This window comes from Podarcis tiliguerta (assembly GCF_965153285.1).
Source record: "Podarcis tiliguerta genome assembly, chromosome: 4".
Classification (NCBI taxonomy): domain Eukaryota; kingdom Metazoa; phylum Chordata; class Lepidosauria; order Squamata; family Lacertidae; genus Podarcis; species Podarcis tiliguerta.
The window spans coordinates 39,738,168-39,750,673 of NC_139537.1; the positions used below are offsets into that span (position 1 = coordinate 39,738,168).

The 12,506-nt window shown below is 42.6% G+C and overlaps 1 protein-coding gene across 2 annotated transcripts in view; it reads left to right on the plus strand.

Moving 5' to 3' along the window:
- The window catches only part of PTGFRN (prostaglandin F2 receptor inhibitor), a 78,406-nt gene that overhangs the window by 14,366 nt on the left and 51,534 nt on the right, over positions 1-12,506 (plus strand). The gene's annotated exons all lie outside the window — the stretch shown is intronic.

Below are 12,506 nucleotides of genomic sequence, written 5' to 3' on the forward strand. Positions count from 1 at the left end.
TCCTGGAAGAGATGGGAAAATGAATTAAGCCTGCAGTTTAGTGCTAATCTCTTGATTTGAGTTCTGTTGTTCCACCTAGACATGTAAATGCACTAAGATTTTCTTAGTGGAAAGTAGCATGGTGGGCTCAACTTGAGAGATGAGCTGTAAATGGACCCGGCTGTTGAGAAGTGCAGGCCATCTGTTCTCTGTGAAATAAAACTTGCGTAAAGTTTCAGAGATCAGGCACTTGAGGACTGAGTCAGAAGAAAGTAGTCCCTGTTCACAAAGTGTTTGAAATATTGCTTTGCTTGTATTGTGATAATGGTCTTATTTATTAGTTTTGGGGACATTTATTAGCATAAATGGAAGAGTAGCGATTTTCTGAGAACTGTAATTTAGGATTGGCATGTGTTACTATAGTTTGCTTAGTAGAGTCTCTTAAGTAAAAGAAGTTTAATTTGATCTCATCCCTCTGTTCCATTTTGTCGAAGACTTATTTGAATAGACTGCTTTATTTAAATGGATTGTAACACAATCTTACAAATGTCTACTCAGAGGTAGGCCTCGCTGAGTTGAATGGGGCTTATTCACACAGATGAATATAATGAATGGATCTCCTTGCATGTTTACACATGTATGCCTGAACCCATCTTTTACGTGCGTGTTCACGGAAGCACTGTATTACTTTGGGGGATAATAATGTATTTATACTCTGCCCATCTGGCTGGGTTTCCCAGCCGCTCTGGGCAGCTCCCAGCAGAATATTAAAAACACGATAAAACATCAAACATTAAAAACTTCCCTATACAGGGTTGCCTTCAGATGGCTTCTAAAAGTCAGATAGTTGTTTATTTCCTTGACATCTGATGGGAGCGTGTTCCACAGAGGGGTGCAACTAGAGAGAAGGCCCTCTGCCTGGATGTTACTTGGAGGTGATTATGTACCACATACAGTAATAGAAAAGGACACAATTACTTTTAAAATACTAATGTTGTTTTGCTGGCTTGGTGGGAATTAGCAACTGCCAACAAATGCCAATACAAACATATGTAGGATATATATTTACCCCAAATGGTGGACAGTTAATAAAATGGCTTTGTGGCTTGAAGTGCCAGTTTGGGGGGGGAAATAGCAAGATGGTCCATTGCTACAAATTGCACAGGCAACCCAAACCCATTTAGCCTTGCCCATAAGCTTGAATGGTTTCTATCACAGAGACTGAGAGAGGTGGGGATATTGTCTTATATGAAATGAGGTAAGCACTAGAGAGCCAAGCAAATTGCAGCGGAAGATACCTAAGTGCGCCAGGGAGAAAAATTTGAATACAAATGACTGCAGTTTGGGCTGGCATGAGGTTTCAGAGACAGCAAGATTGGGGAAATGAGAAAGAGATAGAAAGGAGATACTAATAATTGCTTGTCCTGATGAAGGGAAGCTGGTACCTTGTCATCCTCATCAGACAATGTCATCCCACTCATCACTGCAAACAGATTTGTTGTAGTCTGCATGTGACATTATGTCTAGATAACTATCCCAGAAATTCTGACTATAGCCTGTTGTGAGTAGCTTATAAATTCTAGCTTAAATATTTGATAGGTCTTGTGGCAAGGATGACCTTTTAAATTCTTTATTCATAAGAATTAAAAATCCTTTCTGGGTGCTTTCACAACTTGAGCATAATGCAAAGCTAAACCTGATTAGTTTTGTAATATTGGGAAGTTCCACAAGATCAGTATCTTACTGGGAAGATCACTACCACCCGAACGCAGTGCTTATGTGCATTCCATCTTCCTTAAACATATTTATCCAGTTTTTGTTCTGGAATGCATTCAGGCCTGATTGAGTGCTGATTCTGCCCCTCCCACTCCAAAAGTTGGAGTTAATTATCATTGATGTGACCATGTTTTAAGGTTTATTTGTTATCTGCCTTGAGTTCCCGTTGACGAAAAATTCATAGGACATAAATTTTAAAAATGAATAATGCTATCAATAGATGTGGCTTCAGAGCTTAAAATATAGGCCCTTAGACCCTGAAACAAGGTCTTTAAATTTGTGCAAGCACAAGTTCAAGACTCTGCATAAGTGAGTGAAGGAAGGTTCTTGCCATAAATCAGCCTTGGAGATTAGAAAACCCATGGACAGCTTTGACTGACATCATCCCTGACCATTGACCATGCAGGCTGGGGCTGGTGGGAGTTGGAATCCAGTAACGTTAAGAGAGTCCTGTGATGACTGCCCCTGAACTAGAATATTGCTACCTTTAACAAGGAGATATATCAAATGCAGAATAAATGCTTGCAGAATTAGCAGCAAATATCCAGCAAGCAAAAAGATGGAAGAGATGGTTGGGTGAAGAGACCTGTTGCTGGCTTACAGATGTGATTGAAGAACACAAGGCATAAACTTCATAAGGCGTATACTTTGTGCTGGTCACCTGGGCACAGTAGTTGGGAGAAGCACTGAATTCTGACTTCATGGTATTTCTTTTGCTTTTATGACAGCTCTTATTGAACACTCTCTTTCCATGACATCTAAGCAAACTAGGGAGGCAAACTGCTTCTTCTTCTACTCAGTGGATTGTTTTCCCCAGAGTAACTTTTTGCTGGCTTTTTATGAAGTGCCTTGCAATGAGCCAATTTGGGGAGTCTGTTTCAGGTCCTTCAGCACCAAGTGGCACTTTGAAAGCACATTTATCTCTAGACGTTGAGAGCAAGCTTGCTGTCCTTGGCAAGGAAGAATCATACACGTGGCATGATTAGAGAAGGGCTTGTCTCTTACTATTTTGCATGTTCAGTTTTGCAAACCAAAGAAGGAGCTAAACATAGCTAACAATAGTTATTGGGAAAGCACACTTTTCTGGAAGGGAACTCGGGAGGCAAACTACTACTGATTCTACACAGTGGATTCCCCCCCCCCCCCCAAGTAACTTTTTGCTGGCCCTGCAATGAGCCAATTTGCTATTAGGTCACAGGGAGTCTGTTTCAGGTCCTTCATCACCAAGTGGCACTTTTAAAGCACATTTATCTCTAGATGTTGAGAGCAAGCTTGTTACCCTTGGCAAGGAAGAATCATACACGTGGCATGATTAGAGAAGAGCTCTTCTTTCTCTTACTAGTTTTGCATGATCAGTTTTGGAAACCAAAGGAGGAGCTAAACATAGTTACAAGTTATTGGAAGAGCACACTAATTCTAGATATTCTGGTAAATGTGCATGCATATTAGCCAGTGATATAGCATTTGCAGTCCCATCAACTCACCATAGCATATTTTAGGGGTATGTAGGGGGGCATGGGGACGCGGGTGGCGCTGTGGTCTAAACCACAGAGCCTAGGGCTTGCCGATCAGAAGGTCGGCGGTTCGAATCCCCACGACGGGATGAGCTCCCGTTGCTCGGTCCCTGCTCCTGCCAACCTAGCAGTTCGAAAGCACATCAGAGTGCAGGAAGGTAAACGGCGTTTCCGTGTGCTGCTCTGGTTTGCCAGAAGCGGCTTAGTCATGCTGGCCACATGACCCGGAAGCTGTACGCCGGCTCCCTCGGCCAGTAAAGTGAGATGAGTGCCGCAACCCCAGAGTCGTCCGTGACTGGACCTAATGGTCAGGGTTCCCTTTACCTTTACTAGGGGGATATGAGGGGAAAGTCCCATTTGTGCAATTGGGATGCCACAATCAAACATCACCCATTATGTATTCAAGCCATGCAACAGTCTAGTAAAGTCCCCTGGTAATATTGCAAGGATGGATGCTGAGAAAAGCACACTCTTCGCAAGGGCTTTGAACATGTTTGAATAACCAAAACTTATCCTAGTGGTGGAACATGATTAGGGATGGGTAGAGTGGGGAATCTGTTTTTTCTTAATTGAAGTTGTACTTGGATTAGCAGAATCTAGCACTATTAGCATCTGATCACATTTCTGAGGCTTTCCTTAAGATGCAATATGCTTTATTTCAGCCTGATGGAGATAATAGGTTTTAAGCAATTATACCCAGGCTAATTCCTTTGATAAGCACTTTGCATTATCCATTAAAAGAAAAGTCAGTCGACAAGGGACGAGCAATGCATGCTTATCTCAGATGGCTTCTCTTGTTCACCTTTCCCAAATACCATGGGATAGTAATTCTTTAGATCTTCTGGGACATAAAATCCTGCTTGAAGACTGCAGCAAAACTGTATTGTATGCAAGTGACGTTTGGAGCATGGCATTTAACCACTTCTAGGCTGATTATAGCTTAGCCATAAAGATTCCCGTTTGGGCCCTTCTAACGGAGCTTGTACTGCTTTTGCTGCACAGCACCTAGTAAGATGGCAGATTTCTGTGCTGGACAAGGCAATCTGAACGCCATTGCAAGGAAAGAGTATGACCGTTTTTAAGGATAGACACTGTGCCACATGCTGTAATGGTCTCCCAAAAAGAAGGGATTAAAAATCTAAAGTGGGAGGAATCTGTGGGGTTAGGGCAACGCATACTTCCTTAAAGTAGGTTTATGCAATTGTATTTCAAATAGCTAGTAGAATTTTGGCTCTCTGAAATTCTGTTCTGACTTCCAACCATTCTACATGCTTTTGTCCGACTGCAAGCACAGTATATAGTAAAGGCTGTTATTGGATAGATTCTCTTCATAAATGGTACCGTAGGGATAACCCCACTATATTCAGCAGTTTTATAACTCTAAATAGTAGTGTTCATAAGCTTTTTCTTCTTCTTTCATTTGTGGGGAAGGTTGGTGGGAAATAATTGCTGAGGTCAGTTCTTAACAGGTTTAGAAACAGGATTGCAATGCCACAGAAGAGCTGATGAATTACATTTGAGTTTATCACATCGCTTTGCATGTGCTTTTGACACACCGGGGTCCACTGTTTCCTCCATGTGCACATGTTAGCACTATGCATACAAGTGCACATCTAAATTGTGTGTTTTTGGATATTCGTGGCAGTGCAATTTTTGATCGCAAGTTACTGAAGAAGGAGCCACCTGCTCTGGTGTTATTAAGAAATGCGTTGTGACAGATAACAAAACAAGTAGTCTAAATAATCATCTAGGAATATGGTACCATGCACAGAAGTACACAGAAAACTGTGCATTGTGACATATCAGAAGGACATGGAAAGCAAATCTCTGGGGAGTATCTAAATGAAGTGCTGGGAACGGTTAGTGGGGTGAAGTTGAAAATTACTGAGAAAAGTAATTTAAGACTGCTATCCTATACTTATGTGGGAGTAGGGTCAAACGAAACTTGCATCTGAATAAACATATATAGGATCCTACTGAAGGCATTTTTCATTTGGCCCCAAAGAAGCCAGTTGTAGCCATAGTGCCTTTCATATAGAATCATAGAATCTCAGAGTTGGAAAGGATCCAGGGGTTATCTAGTCCAACCTTCAATGCAGGAATCTCAGCTAAAGCACCCACGGCAGATGGCCGTCCAACCTCTGTTTAAAAACCTCCAAGGAAGGAGAGTCTACCACCTCTCGTGGAAGTTTGTTCCACTGCCGAACAGCTCTTACTGTCAGAAAGTTTTTTCCGAATTTATTTTCACCATGATGGAAGAGCATAAGACATTGGCTTTTATCATATTTGCAAATGACCTAAAGGATAGATAGCATGGCTAAAAAATTATGAGCACAAAAAAGCAATGTACTCTAGATAATTGGTACAGAGGAGGCTATTACGAAAACATGCTATAACAAAATGAAATGGAGGGTTGTAATTTAAATACAAAATGCATTGTGTTCAGATTCTTGGTTAGTAGCCATCGTTGCATCTTGGAAGCAGTGGGTGGCCAGGTGAGTGCATGCATTTTAAGGTGTATACAGATGTATATAACTTTAGCAGTGAGCCTGCTTTGGAACGATACTTGATGCATCTTGCTCATATATGCACCCTTCCCCCCAACCCCCACATTGCACACTGTTCTTGCTTTCAGCAGGAGCAGGATTTGCAAAGCACTGATTAGCCAACCCTTGGCATCAGTCATGGAGATGCCTCAAAGCAGTTTTTAATAAGAGTTGGGCTGAGTATTTGGCCTAGACTCTTTCAGAAAGTGTGTGTGTGTGTGTGTGTGTGTCTGAATGCCACTGCTGAATACTGGCATTATTGGGAGGTAGTTAGCCCGTGGGGGCAAGCATCATTTCCCCCCAACAGTGCCCCTTTGATATAGCATTGTACCTAATCAGACATTCTTGAGGGTAGAATGCAGCTGTTGATTGCATTTCTGCCACTGCCTCTGCTTTTCATAAAAGGAGGGTGAACTTGAGGAGCTCTTGCATCACCTTGTATCATTATAGTCAACCTCGCTCCCCCCCCCCTACAGAATTTGCCTCCCATGTCACACAAGCGGCAGAAAACATCTCTCCCCTTTACAGGCCCTGGGTTTAAAAAAAGGTTAAAAGGGGGCTTAAAAAAAACCCCAAGCCCTGCTGAACGAACGCTTGAGCAGATGAACCTACGATGCATTTGGGGGGAAACCACAAAAGTGGATAGTCCACTTGGCTCAGTGACGGGGGAGGTAGATAGGATAGGTAGAAGGCAGTATATGTGTGCTTTTGAGGGAATACAATTGAGGGGAACAGAGCTCACTCAGCAACAGAAAAATGAACACCCCATAACCTGTATGGAGATTTTTATGCAAACCTTAGAATGTGCTGCTGCTTTAAAATATCCAGAGTTGGGAAGGATAAAAATCACTAATGCAGGGGAAGGCAATATGTGTGGCCCTCAGGCTTATTAAGTGGGTCATGGCAGGGGGGAAATCACTTCGTATTTTATTTTTCATGTTATAGTATAATATGCTTTTAAAACAAACTGGATGCTTATTTATAAAATTGTGTTTGTGCCAGTGTATGTACCACTATCACTTTAATTGAACCCTTATTCTGAAGAAGTAGCTTTTATAATTAATGTGTGTGCTTTACGTATTGGGGCATTGGTATTCAGGTTCAACAAATTTTGCAATAATGGTTCACATTTTGTTCCGGGGTGTTTTTTTTTTTTTTTTTAAGTGGGGGGCATAGGTGACAGGAGGGAAAAGGAAGCAGGGGCGGGGATGTTGTCTTTGACTTAGTCAGACTCTGCAACATAGTATATTGGCTGTGTAATATACCTGAAGTTGTTTTGTTAGTACTGTGGATAAATCTGAGTTAAATCAGACAGAACCCTGAAGGTTTGAATCATTTATAGACAGCAGCTAATTCCTTTTCTTATGCCAGATTCAATTTTCTTAAAACCCTTCAGAAAATTCTTATAAGCAGTGTTCTTTTCCTCCTCTGTTCCTTTTGAAGGCAGAATAACCTTTTGCTTCCCCCTTCTCACCAAGTGCTTCAGGATTCAGTGCTTTAGTTGACATAGAAGAGAGCCTTACTGACCTTTGCAAGGATGGTAGGTTGAGCAGAACCTGCTAATCCTAGTATAAATATGCAGGCCTTGTTAGAAATAATTCCTTTGATGTCTCCATTTTGGAATGTTGCTGTTTTTGGGATGAGCAACTACAATGTGCAGCCCAAAGAAAAATGCAACTTCTTGTTTGTTAGAAATGTGAGCATCTTCTGTGAGAACCAACGAACACTATGTTTTTCTGTAATAACTTGATTGTTTTTTTAAAACTATTGTCAACCCCAGAATATTTGGATTGTGCCAGGTTATCTGGTGTGTGTGTGTGTGTGTGTGTATTTGTGTGTGTGAATCTTTCTCCTTAGCCTCAACATTGAACATCTCTGCACTAAATGTTGATTTGGTGGAAGCTGTCGGCAAGCAGCTAGATTCTTTACTAGTGAGAACACACTTGACTGAACGGGTTTTATGAGGACAGTGTCAGTTAAAGGATGGCTGATAGGTAAAATCTGGACTTTCCTGTCAGCTTCCCTATAGTTGTTTTAATGCTATAGTTTAATGCTATAGTTGTCTGAGATGCTTGTGTGGCTCAAATTGGAGACTAAAATTATTGATGTGTGGTACTCAGCAAATCCTCCAAAACCCTGTATCTCCCCTGCCTTATTTGTACCCCTTCTACTTTTTTCAAAATTAAAATGTTCCCCTTTTAGCAGTTTGTATCATTAGATTTCTATTTAAGCACATGCAAAGTACTTGGGATTATTACATCACCAAGGTTAAAAATGTTATGGCATATGAACTGTGAAGTTATCTCTGGTTCCCACAGCATTAACCCTGCTGCATTATGCAGATGTACAGTAGAAATAAATGTCCTTGCAAAATGTATTTCTGTGTCTGGCTAGATATGCCCTGAGGAAAGTGCATTACAAGAAATGCTGTGGTGAAGATGATGTAATAATCTGTTTTATTGGTTGGCTGGGCTGTTACAGAAAACTCTCATGGGTTGCGTGCCTGCTTTTAATATTGGCTAATGTTCCTGATGGCCTGCAGAATGGGATCCTGATCATATGTGACTTGAATCGTACTTGTCAGAGGTAACACTGGAATAATCAGTTCAGTGAAACAGAGGCCATTATCGACAGGAATGGATTGTGCAGCATATGCTTCATAGAATGGAGAGAAATAATTATTGTCACTGTCAAATAATTATTGGCAGCAAGGGGCCATAGTTCACTGGTAAAAACATATGCTTTAATAATAACACGAGATGAACTCTGCTGGACCAGACAAAAGTCCTGTCTAGTTCAGCAGTATGTTCCCACATTGGCCAACCAGATGCTTAAGGGAAACCCACAAGCAGCACATGAATACAATAGACCCCTACCACTCATTTCTCATAGTAACTGGCTTTCAGGAGCATGCTGCCTCTGATACTGGAGATGATATACAGCCATCATAACTACAGCCCATTGATAGTCTTGTTGCCCATGAATCTGTCTCCTCCCCTTTTAAAGCCATACATGTTGATCACCATTCCTACATCTTGTAGAAGCAAATCCCATAATTCTAACTGTGTACTTTGTGAAGTATTTGTTTGGTCTGTCCTGAATCTCCCACCATTCAGTTTCACTGGATGGCACCACACCATTCGTAATTTTATATAGAGACCCTTTCTATGTAGAAGCTCCCAAGTTCAGTCTCTTGCATTTCAGACTATAAGGATACCGGGTAAAAGAAAGAACCTTGGTTCAGGGCCAGGGTTCAGCAGTCTGATGTGAGCTGGGCACTGGGAACCAGCAGTCATGGGAAGGAAACAGGAGTCTGGGTTGAAGAGCAAATCAGGGACGAAGGGAACAATGAAAATATATAGAAACATGCCAGAGCTTAGGAAGACCTTGGTGACTGAGCAGGACTTAACTCATGGGTAGGGAACCTGCTGTTCTCAGCTGTTCTTAGACTCCATGACCAATGGCCAGGGATGTGGTCCATAGAAATCTGGAGGGCCATCCCATCTCTGGACCAGGAAGTTCTCTTAGAGCAGGCATCCCCAACCTTCGGCCCTCCAGATGCTTTGGACTACAGTTCCCATCATCCCTGACCACTTGTCTTGTTAGCTAGGGATCATGGGAGTTGTAGGCCAAAACATCTGGAGGGCCGCAGGTTGGGGATGCCTGTCTTAGAGTCAGGGGCAGCCAAATACATTTTCCCACCTGAGGCAAATAAGGAAATGGCATCCCCCCCCCCCGACTCCTGGGAATTGTAGGTTGTTTTTTTTAAGAGTACAGGAAGTGGGACTGAACAGGGTGGGGGTGACCTCCCGTGGGGACCTCTTTCTCTCCCCCATTCTTTCATCTCTCCTTGCCCAACCTGGCCCATCTTGGTGATAATGGGAAAGGAGTGAGGGGGAGGGAAGTGGGGCAGTAGCAGTAGTGGCAGCTCCTAAGGTCTGGCCCAAAATGGCCTGCTGCAGTTGTCTGAGAGGGAGGGGTGGGTAGGACAAGGCGAGAGAATGAAAGGGTGCTGGAAAGGCCTGCTGGTTGGTGACAAGGCTACAAGATGGCTAGAGTTGTTGACAGCTGCCGCTTGGCATGGCAGCATGTTGGGGGCAAGCGAAAGACCTCTGTCCACTGCTGAGCTTGCTGTGAGACTGAGCTGGCAGGGATAGGTAGCTGCACGGTCAGATCTACTATTGGAAGTACCAGGGAGTGGGCCAGAACCACGGCTGCTCAGTGGAAGTGCTGAGGAGTCAGGAGGTGGTTTAGGCTGCTGCCTCTCAGCTAACTGCCACCAACAAAACAGCCAAAGGAGCCACACACTCAAAGAAAGCACAGACATGGAAACCACACACTCAAGGAGAAGGGTGGGGGGGATGGCAAACGGGAAAGAAAAGGAAACAGGAGACAGTGAATAAAGGACTTGTGTGCTAACCACAGTATTGTGAAGTAATCAGGGAGAGTAAAGTTAATTTGGTCCACTCCAGGTGGTGACAGTAGTTGCTATCTTGTCCATTCATGTGCTGCCATGGGCCTTCCCAGACCCACCCTGCCTTCCTTGAAGGCTGCTGAAACGCTTCCTCCTCAGCTGCCAGCTTGCTTTCCTGGGTGAAGAAAGCTGATGTAATACTGGCTTCCACACCTTTATCCTACGGCTTTCCCCAGCCCTAATTGTCTAGAGAAACTCTGTCTATGTTTAAGGCTGTTGTGGTATTGAGAATTGCTGTTGAGCTGTTGCAGCATTTTGGGGTGCTACTGTGACAGTCCTGCAAGAAACCAAGCACGCACATGACAGTGTGGGATTAGACATCCTTAAAGTGATTTTGTTTGGCGGCTGAAATTGAAGCATCTCTGCAGCTGAAATGGTTATTCCTTTTATGGAAAGTCTTGAGCTGCAAATAAAAGCAGTGCTTGCTTAGCATTCTTAGGAAATGAGAGATCCTACCAAAGCCCATTTGTAGCTCTTGGAGATTTTTGGGCTTCAAAAGAAGCCCACTGCAAGGCAGAAGAGGTTTTGGCTTTCCACATGGCTGACTGAAACACTTAGGAATTGTGAGGAGCAGCTAACATATTTAATGAGGCTCAGTGTTCTTCTATGCAGGGTGAATTGATTCAGACCAAAGTGATTTAAATCAGCAAGATATAAGGCTAATTATCATTGATTTTAAATTGAGTTTCCTGTTGATGCTACTTCATATACTTCCTAAACTGGGCCTCAGAACTGGCCACTATACAGCGTTAATTTACAACTAGAGAATTATTTACACTGTTTCATTCTTAGAACAGCAGCTTAGCTTTTTTACACTCTACACATCTTGTATGTGAAAGATCATGACATGGCTGACATTATTAGGTCCAGTAATAGTGTTGCCTGAGTAGATAGGTGGACATATCTGTGCTTGCTCCAGGGTCTGATCCCTGTATTTGTGTCTATTGTAGCTGGTAAGCAGCTGTGTTTTAGGGTGGGGTGGGGGCTGTCTCTAAGAAAATGCTTCCCTACCACCAAAGGCCTGGGTGAAGAAGATATAATTACCCAGGATAAGCTGTTGATCATTGATACATTGGGGTGATTTAGATGGACAACAAATGGCTCTGTCACTTTCTCTTCCAGGGCTGTCCTGTAATACAGTGGTACCTCTAGTTAGGAACTTAATTTGTTCTGGAGGTCTGTTCTTAACCTGAAACTGTTCTTAACTAGAGGCGTGCTTTCGCTAATGGGGCCTCTTGCTACTGCTGCGCCGCTGGCACACGATTTCCATTCTCATCCTGGGGCAAAGTTCTCAACTCGAGGTAACTCTTCCAGGTTAGTGGAGTTACCTGAAGCGTTTGTAACCTGAGGTGTTTGTAACTCAAGGTACCACTGTAGGTTGTTCCTGAGTTATCAGTCAGTTCTTCTTGTCCTGATGTAAATCCCTAACTTGTGAGTCTTTGTCAGTCAGAAACAGATGCAGTTCTGCCATGGCTGCAGACAATGGATTATGTAGGGTATGCTTAGTGCCGTGTATGTCGTCTTGCTCCCTGTCTCTCCAGCAGCAGCTCTAGATGCTTGACACCAGTGAACACTGAGATGGGAAATAAGGGTTGCATTTCTTTTGTGTCTTCCATTTGGAATACTTGAAACCTCAAAATGTGGGTGTCATTCTTACGATGAAAGCTCAAGGGCTGTAGGGGGCAGAGATCTCTCCCACTCCATGCTATTGTCTTTTATATATATTTACATGATCATGCATCAAAAACACAAGCATTGTGAAATGATTCAAATTGCAACACTGCTGAAATTCGATAGATGATACTTTTGTGTCTATAGGATTCCAGGATGTTTTGTTTACTATGAATAAAAGAGAAGCAGGAGAAATTCTTTGATTGCTATTTATAGAAGAAAAGCACAAGGCATACTTTGTAATTTGATTCAAAGTTGCAGTTTTGAACTTCCTCTTCTGTTAACATTAAATAATCACTTAAGTCCACAACTTATCACAGCAATGAAAATGTTAATAGCATTAGCTGATGAGAGATGTCTAAAACATTAGAACGCTGCAAAGGAAACAAACCCTTGGTGACATGCCTCTTTAACCAAAATGGTTAAAACCTTCAGAATATCCAGACACCAGACTATCACCAGAATTGGTGTCTCTCTTTTCAGTCATGGACAGGCAGCTCATTTCAAATTACTTCTGTTTCTGAAACAAGACACACCATTTCATCT